Below are 8,942 nucleotides of genomic sequence, written 5' to 3'. Positions count from 1 at the left end.
CGGTGAAAAGAAATTGAAATGCCAAACTCGATGATCGAGAAGGATTAGTATTCACATAGGAATATGAGAACACCACTTGGACAAGGTATGGAATCAACATTTGACTTCGAAGCAACTTGAATACCACAACTCAAAACAAAAACAAAGGATTGGCTTGCGGAATAAGCCGGAACAAACTTATGATAGAGATTTTGTCTGAAGTTTTTGTGGTGGGGCCTACACGGGCTTGATCGTACAGCACCATCAATGTACAAGGCAGTGCACATGACATACGAAGCGTCCCCGAGTCGGCATAGCCAAGGACTCTTTAAGACACAACGAGACCACTGTAAAACCGACCGTGAATAGGCGGACCACTAGACGTCGAACCCCAATTTCATATCATACATCTGTCAGAAAGATATCCTAAGACCTACTTGAATTCCCACCTATGAAACTCCCGAACCTTTCCGGTTATGCAATCAGGTGTTGGGGATACAGGGGAAGCATAATATCTCACCCAAAACTAGCAAATCCTACATCCAGCTGTATCCATCCTTCAACACATAACCAAGAAAAACTTTGGAAATCATCTACCTCAACCTTCGAAAAGCATCCGTTATACAAGTTATGGCAATACTCCCGAACTCCCGCCCCAGTACTGGGTGGCGTCGAGGTTATCTCACCAACGAACTACATAAAAGAGATTTTCGATGTCGGCGTACTAAACTCAGGTATTCCAGAACTGCAACGATAAAATTGTGACGACAACACCTCGGAGCTCAACTCCCCGGGACACTGCCACAAAACCCCTGACAGGAGGCACCAAGACAATGTTCTCATCACAAAACCATCAGAACGATTCCAAAATACCCGCGTGATCCTAAAATTTTTTAGTGAAATTTGAGAAGAGAAGAGTCAAAACTCTACGTTAGGATGCCTTACCAGAGCGATGAGGAGACTGGGAAGTAAAAAGAATTCCTAAACTCTCCGATATATAATTCCTCAACAATGGCTGCTAAAAACGATCAAGCAGTGGGGGATCCTAAGGTCGGGGAAGGCTCTGATACCAACTTGTAACGCCCTCGATGCGGCTATATCTCCCACGTGTCGAAGCACGACTTAGAGGCATAACCGCATTGAAATCAATGTCGCAAGTGAGGTAATCTTCACACAACCCATGTAATACAATAGGGGAAAAGATACATAGTTGTCTTACAATCGCCACATCACACAATTACGTGAATAAAGCATTACATCAACCAGATACAAACAAGGTCCGACTACGGAACCAAGATAAAAGAAGACTACCCCAAATGCTACACAGATCCCCGATCGTCCCGACTGGGCTCCACTACTGAACAACTAGAACGAAACAACACAAAGGACAAGATCTTCATCGAGCTCCACCTGAGCTTGGTAGCGTCATCTGCACGAACTCATCGGCACCTGCAAGCTGGTTTTGGAAGTATCTGTGAGTCACGGGGACTCAGCAATCTCACACCCTCGCGATCAAGACTATTTAAGCTTATAGGTAGGGTAAAAGGTATGAGGTGGAGCTGCAGCAAGCGACTAGCATATATGGTGGCTAAACCTACGCAAATGAGAGCGAGAAGAGAATGCAAAGCATGGTCGATAAAATATGATCAAGAAGTGATCGTAGAACAACCTATGTCAAGCATAACTCCAACAACCGTGTTCACTTCCCAGACTCCGCCGGAAAGAGACCATCACGGTTAGATACGCGGTTGATGCATTTTAATTAAGGTCAACTTCAGGTTTTCTACAACCGGACATTAACAAATTCCCATCTGCCCATAACCGCGGGCACGGCTTTCGAAAGTTCAAAACCCTGCAGGGGTGTCCCAACTTAGCCCATCACAAGCTCTCACGATCAACGAAGGAATAGACCTCCTCCCGAGACATTCCGATCAGACTCGGTATCCCGGTTCTACAAGACATCCTCGACAATGGTAAAACAAGTCCAGCAAGACCACCCGATGCGCCGACATCCTGATAGGAGCTGCACATATCTCGTTCTCAGGGCACACCGGATAAGCTAAGCGTACGGGAGCCAACGTAACCCAAGTTGCCAAGGGACGGCCCCGCACGGTGCTCTGGGTTGGACCAACACTTAGACAAGCACTGGCCCCGGGGGGTTAAAATAAGATGACCCTTGGGCTGGCCTAACCCAAGGGAAAAAAAGGCTAGGTGGCGAATGGTAAAACCAAGGTTGGGCCTTGCTGGAGGATTTTATTCAAAGCAAACTTTCAAGGGGTTCCCATTATACCCAACCGCGTAAGGAACGCAAAATCCGGGAACATAACACCGATATGACGGAAACTAGGGCGGCAAGAGTGGAACAAAACACCAGGCATAAGGCCGAGCCATCCACCCTTTACCAAGTATATAGATGCATTAATTAAATAAGATATATTATGATATCCCAACAAGTAAACATGTTCCAACAAGGAACAACATCTCCATGTTCCAACAGGGAACAAACTTCATCTTCACCTGCAACTAACAACACTATAAGAGGGGCTGAGCAAAGCGGTAACATAGCCAAACAATGGTTTGCTAGGACAAGGTGGGTTAGAGGCTTGGTTAAACAACATGGGAGGTATGATAAGCATGTGGTAGGTATCGTAGCATAGGCATAGCAAAAGAGCGAACATCTAGCAAAGCAAAGATAGTAGTGATTTCGAGGGTATGATCATCTTGCCTGAAATCCCGCAAGGAAGAAGAACGAGTCCATGAAGAAGACAAACGGACGTAGACGAATGGGTCCTCACAAACGTGACGTTACCGGAACCCACCCGAAGAAGCAAACACCGGAAAAGAAAGCACACACATAGTAAACAACCAACACATGAACATGGTATGATATGCGGGATGCGGTATGCGATGCATATGCATGATTTGACAAGGAATGAATGAACCTGGCCTGAACATGGAAATCCAAGAGTGCCACTGGAAAGGTGAGGTGATTTCGGTTGAAATCAATATAAACGGTTTGGAAATGGCAAGCGATTCAAATATGACACCAGTCTACGATTTACAGCAAGTAGCCATCTAAATGCAATAATATAGACATGCTACAGCACCCAAACATGGCATCAAAATACATGGCAGGGATCCATTCAAGATGCTTAACAAAAGATGAACACTGAGCTAGGCCAATTCATCCATTAACAGGGTCAAACAAGCATGGAAAAAGTGCATTTGGTAAACAGATCTCAGACTTAGTGAAATTAACACTTGTCTGGAATTTCAGATCAGGTAGCACACTTTGGAGCATGAAAACTATATGCTACAGGAACGTAACATGGCAAAGCAAGGCATGGCATGGAGCTACTCAAAGATCTTAACAAAAGTCCCTTAGAGACCTTGAGCCAAACGGGATCAGAAAATACAATTGCAAGCATGTGAACATGGCAAAAACATAATCAGATCACTGACTTAGTGAAAACTGGAGCATGCTGAAACAGATATCAAGTAGGCATGTTTACGAGCTCGATGCACTCACTACAGAGCAAGGCATGACAATCTAAGCATACATCCATCAAGAATACACATTATACAAGCTAGACATGGCAAGAACAATAGCATAGCATGCACGGATCAACTACAACATCCTTGGCAAAATCGCTAACAAGTAGACAATCTGCCTAGATTCACGAAATAGCAAAAGTAGAGCTCGATTGACTCAAGATATGGTGCTCCATAATTGTAAACAAAGACATGGATGGATAGGGCACTACATGATTAACAAAACGTCCTTACTGATCATCCTCAAAAGAGGCACGGATCACTAGGAAACAACATGAATATATGGCATAATGAAATAAACAGATCAAGGACTTAGTGGAAATGCCAAGTCCCTGAAATCAGCATTAACGAATGCACCACTTTGCAAGCTTGTGCTAGTCACCACACACATCACAAAAATACATGGGTTGCACCTCTGGATAGAGGGAAAAACATATAACAAAACACATGTAGAGCTCATGGGCATATCATGCACACATTAATCATGGCAAAAATGACAAATATCTAAATGGAGCAGCAGATCTGACAATTATCTCAAATAGCACTCTTCCAACAGCATTTCGAGCATGAATATGACCTCAAATGAAAATGATGCAATGAGATGAAATGATGTACTCTCTGAGGCGAACATTTTGATATGCTATATGCATGAATCGGAGCTACGGATGCAAAGTTACGGCACGATGAAGATGGGCATGTGAATCTGGGAATTTCGGGGACTTAGACGAAAGCTCACCCTCGAGTCTAGGGTTGACCCGGCACGGTTTACGAGGTGGCGACGGATCTGACCGGAATTTGCGGGAGCTCGCTGGGGAAGTGGTCGGACGGAGGCCGGGGAGGGCGGATCCGGTCGCCGGCGAGCAGATCGGGCCGGATCCGGGCAACACCGGCGAGAGGAGACGGCGGGGCGGCGAGCACCGGGCGGCGGGGCGGTGCAGCACGAGCGCCGGAGGGCGGCGTTGGCCGAGGACGGCGGAGGCGCGGTGGGAAGTCGCCGGCAGGAGCGGAGAAGGCGACAGCGGGCGGGGGCGCTCGAGGCGCGGGCGAGCGGGAGGCCGAGGGGCGGTGGCGCGGCCGGATGGGCCGGGAGGGCCCGACCCAGGCCCCGGCGGGCCGCGGCGGGTGCGGGAGAGAGAGGAGGCGCGGCGGGCTGTTGTGGCGCGCTCCGGTTGGCCGGGAGCGGCCCTCGGGGAGACGTGGCGCACGGTGATAGGTCGGGCAACGTGGCTGGGCGGCGGGAGGACGCGTCCGGCTGGGGCGGACATGTCCGGCAGGCGCGGACATGTCCGGCGGCGGTTTTGACTGCGCGGAAAATCGGGGAGAGCCACATATTTATAGGTAGAGGGAGCTAGGAGAGTCCAAATGAGGTGCGGTTTTCGGCCACGCGATCGTGATCGAACGACCGAGATGATGGAGAGGGTTTTGGTGGGTTTTGGGCCAAAATGGAAGGGTGTTGGGCTGCAACACACACGAGGCCTTTTCGGTCCCTCGGTTAACCGTTGGAGTATCAAACGAAGTCCAAATGGTACAAAACTTGACAGGCGGTCTACTGGTAGTAAACCAAGGCCGCTTGGCAAGTCTCGGCCCAATCCGGAAATTTTTAACCCCCACACATGAAAAGAAGGTAGAAATGACCACCGGAGGAGATAGGAGTGCCGGAATGCAAAACGGGCAACGGAGAAAATGCTCGGATGCATGAGACAAACATGTATGCAAATGAAATTCACATGATGACATGATATGCAATGCATGACACGCAAGCAATGACAAGGCAACAACAAGGAATCACTGGAGGACACCTGGCACATCGGTCTTGGGGCATTACAGTACTCGAGTGCAGTACAGCCAGGGAGCAGGCGCTCCATGTCACCCTTTGAGAGGCAGACGGCGACGAGCTCAAGGTGCTTTAGTTGTGGTAGAATAAGAGCGAGCACGTCACTAAGGGGCGGGAAATGGCAGTTCCTGAACTTGGTGATGCGCAGCGTGGGCACGAGGCGGAGTGCGGATATTGGCAGTGACCGCATATGCCCATCATAAAAAATGAGCTCCTCGAGCTAATCTAGGGCGGGGGATCGGAACCAGTCGTCAAACTTGGCTCAGTCCTTTCCATTGGAATAGAACTTGCCCATTCCAAGGCCTTGGGTTGGTCCAAGGTGACTGTCGAGGATCTTGGAGAACACATCCAAGCTTTTGCGATAGCCATGGCAGAGCTCATAGGTGTCGATGAGGTCGAGAGAGCTGGAGTTCCATAGGGGGCGCCACCACCGGGAAAGGAGGGTTGTACGCGCCCCATGTTTGATTGGGAGGAGGGAGATGATGACTCTCAACATATCATTGGGGAGGTTGCTGATTAAGTCTAGGCCTACTGGAGTCGCTTGCTGTTCTAGCTCTCCCCGCCTCCGCTTGTTGGCAGCCCCGTTCTCCACCTCCGAAGTCTACTTGTCAGCGGTGCTTTCTGATAGAAATGGGAGTACAGGGAATATTTAGTAAAAACAGGGCAATAGAAAAAGTGTATAATTAAACAGATAGGGTAAACATGATGTCATGGAAAAATTAGAGTATCGAAAGAACAATACATCATTAATTTGCCTAATATAGAAAGAAGAGGGGAAAATCCGCTTTGATGTATATGGTGCATGTGGCACCTTTTATCCAAATGTAGCAATATTTAGAATATGTTCAGGAAAGTAGGCCATGCCAACCGATTTAGGGTGAGATTGAACATACCGCGCGCATGCTCAAGTTATCTGGTATGGAGAGATGGAATCTCTGGCAGCGGTCGCAAAGTCCTGAATTGTCGGTGCACTATACATCCTATGAATGAAAGAAAACCCTCAAATCAGCTCGAATAAAAATGAATTCACGGCGATTTCCGCTGGGTGATTAAAGGAGGCAGATGAACTGTGATAAGAGATGAGATAATATCTCGTTAAACTAGTTACCTTGTCGTCCATGAGAAAGAACCCTCAGTACAGCAGATTCCCCAACCGAGCGGAGCTGGGTCGACCGCGAGCAGCATCGAGAAAGTCGATGGCGATAGGCGGCAGCAAGCGGAAGTGGCGAAATGCGGTGGGCTTTGCTGGCAGCCTGGCGGCGGCGGCAGGCATTAAGCTAAGTGTTTACCACCACGATAGGCGGTGCCATGGCATAGAGGCGGAGGAGCTTGTGCATGTGTGAATGGGGGATGTACCGGAGGGGCTGAGGGGGTGGCGGGTGGGGTGAGGGTTTTTGTGACGTGGGGATGGTGATGGTTTTCTTTTTTCCTTTCTGAATTGGGTGTGAGGGTTTTCTGCCCCACAAAGAATTTTGGGGTGACGATTTGCTAGAGTGAACCGTGTGTGATTGACGCAGTAGGCAAAATGTAAGTCATTGCACACGGTTCCAATTTTGGGAACCATGTGTGATTGACGTACTACCTCCGTCCTGGTTTATTGGTCCCCCGTTGTAATTTTTACCAAAATTTGGCGAAATATTTAACATACTCAGACATAGAAAATAAGCGTACACGTAGATAAGCATAGTTCAACCATAAGTAGTACACAGTTCAACAGTATTAAGCGTACTCAAGTGTACATATATAGTTCGATCCATCCCACATCTCATCTCATAGGTCGGCACGATCCTGAAGCTTCTCCAGGTACTCGATGTACGCGCCGTGCACCACCCTGCAAGAATACTTCTGCTTGAACCAGACAACGGCCCATCCTCCTGCATGCGCCAGAACACATAGATACGCTTCATGAAGCTTCTGGTTGCAAAATGGGCATCCATAGCCACCGTTCCAGGTCCTAATACACCTGTTATGCATTCCCGCATAAAGCTCCCTCAGGATTTGCCTGTTGTACCTCCTCTGGACATCTTCATCCTCGCAGTCCACATCGTCAGACATCACCTACACAATTAGTAAAACAAATTTGGCATCAAATCAATGATTACATGACGTGAAGTAGCATTAGGAATTTATGGCTATTTATTTATACATATCCAGAGATTATGGTTCGATTTTTAAGCGCACTCGTCTATGTATAGACCAATCTTGAAGAAAATAATGGCAAAAACATACGTAGGTCATTGAAAATCAATTGTCAAGCTACGGCTAGGAATTATTAGCACGAACAATAACCCTAGTCGTATTACTAGAAGAAATCATTTGCACAGATGAAACAACTAATCACTTATCACCTGTACCATTCAAACAATCAATACACTACATGGATCTAACGAAACTTACTTAGATTTCATGGATTGGGAGAACATAACCATAGGATTTGTATTCCAAAAAGGGGGAGGCAGGAGTAACCAGAGAAACCCTATGATCTATTTGACACATAAATGGGTATAGATGACTAACCAGCTGTCCGTCGTCGTCGGAGTTGTCGCCGGAGTGGTCGTCGGAGTCGGTGTGGAACTCCGCCTCCAGCCGTGGAAGCTCGACTCCATCTACGATGTCAGGGTGCAGCGATAACTCGCCGGTGGTGACGGCAACCTCTGTCTCCATCTCCACGCCGTGCTCCGGTGCTTTAGCGCCCCGGCGTCGCCACTCCCTCCGATGAGGCGCTTCGGCGGCATCCTCATACACTGACGGCTTTGAGGACTGAGAGCGTCGTCAAGGAAGCAAGCGAAGAGAGAGGATTATGTGTGCGTAGCGAGGATGGGGAGTGCGGCCGCTCGGGCGCACCATTAATATGGAGTAGTGAGAGTTGTGGGAGAGAGGCGGGCAGCGGTTAAACTGATGGCTCGCCTCCCGGTTAGCTTGTGCACTGGACTGCTGGCATGCCTACCAAAGTTTCACACACCTACTCACACGCCTCCCGATGACACTGCGCAGCGAGCACGCCTCCGTCAATTCACACACCTGTACGCACGCCTCCCCGTCTGCCTGCGCGGCGGATGCGTCCCGTCAACTCACGCCTGCTCGCACGCCACACGGGTCGCACGGCTGCACGTATATTGTTTTTCTATTTGGATGATTAATGCTGCCGCTTTATTGCTTAACCGAAGCATGGCATGTATCCATTGTTGGTCTAATGCTCACAATTCGAATAAATAATCTGTTTGGGATATTGGTTCCCAATTATTAATATTCCCCTGTCTGTATTTAGATAAAGATTACATCAAAACTGGTCTCAAATTTGACAAAAAAGTACCATGCCACTTTGTATTGGTGTCCATATGACAACACGATAAGTTTCATGAACTTCAAATAAGTTTTGGATGTACTAGAATTTAAAAATCAAGATTCTCAATGTTTGAAATTTGTTTTACGGGGAGTAAACATGCACCTAGTGAGACACATGTGTTTTTGCAATCCATTTAGGTGCACTTTCACGTGTGCATGTAGCTCAAATTTGATTTTTGCACATTATACCCGTAGAAAATCAATCAATCAATGTACTAAAATGTCTTAATAA

Source organism: Triticum urartu, chromosome 1 (assembly GCF_003073215.2).
Source record: "Triticum urartu cultivar G1812 chromosome 1, Tu2.1, whole genome shotgun sequence".
In the NCBI taxonomy this organism is placed as follows: domain Eukaryota; kingdom Viridiplantae; phylum Streptophyta; class Magnoliopsida; order Poales; family Poaceae; genus Triticum; species Triticum urartu.
The sequence above is the reverse complement of the archived record's forward strand: the minus strand, read 5'-3'. Positions refer to the sequence as shown.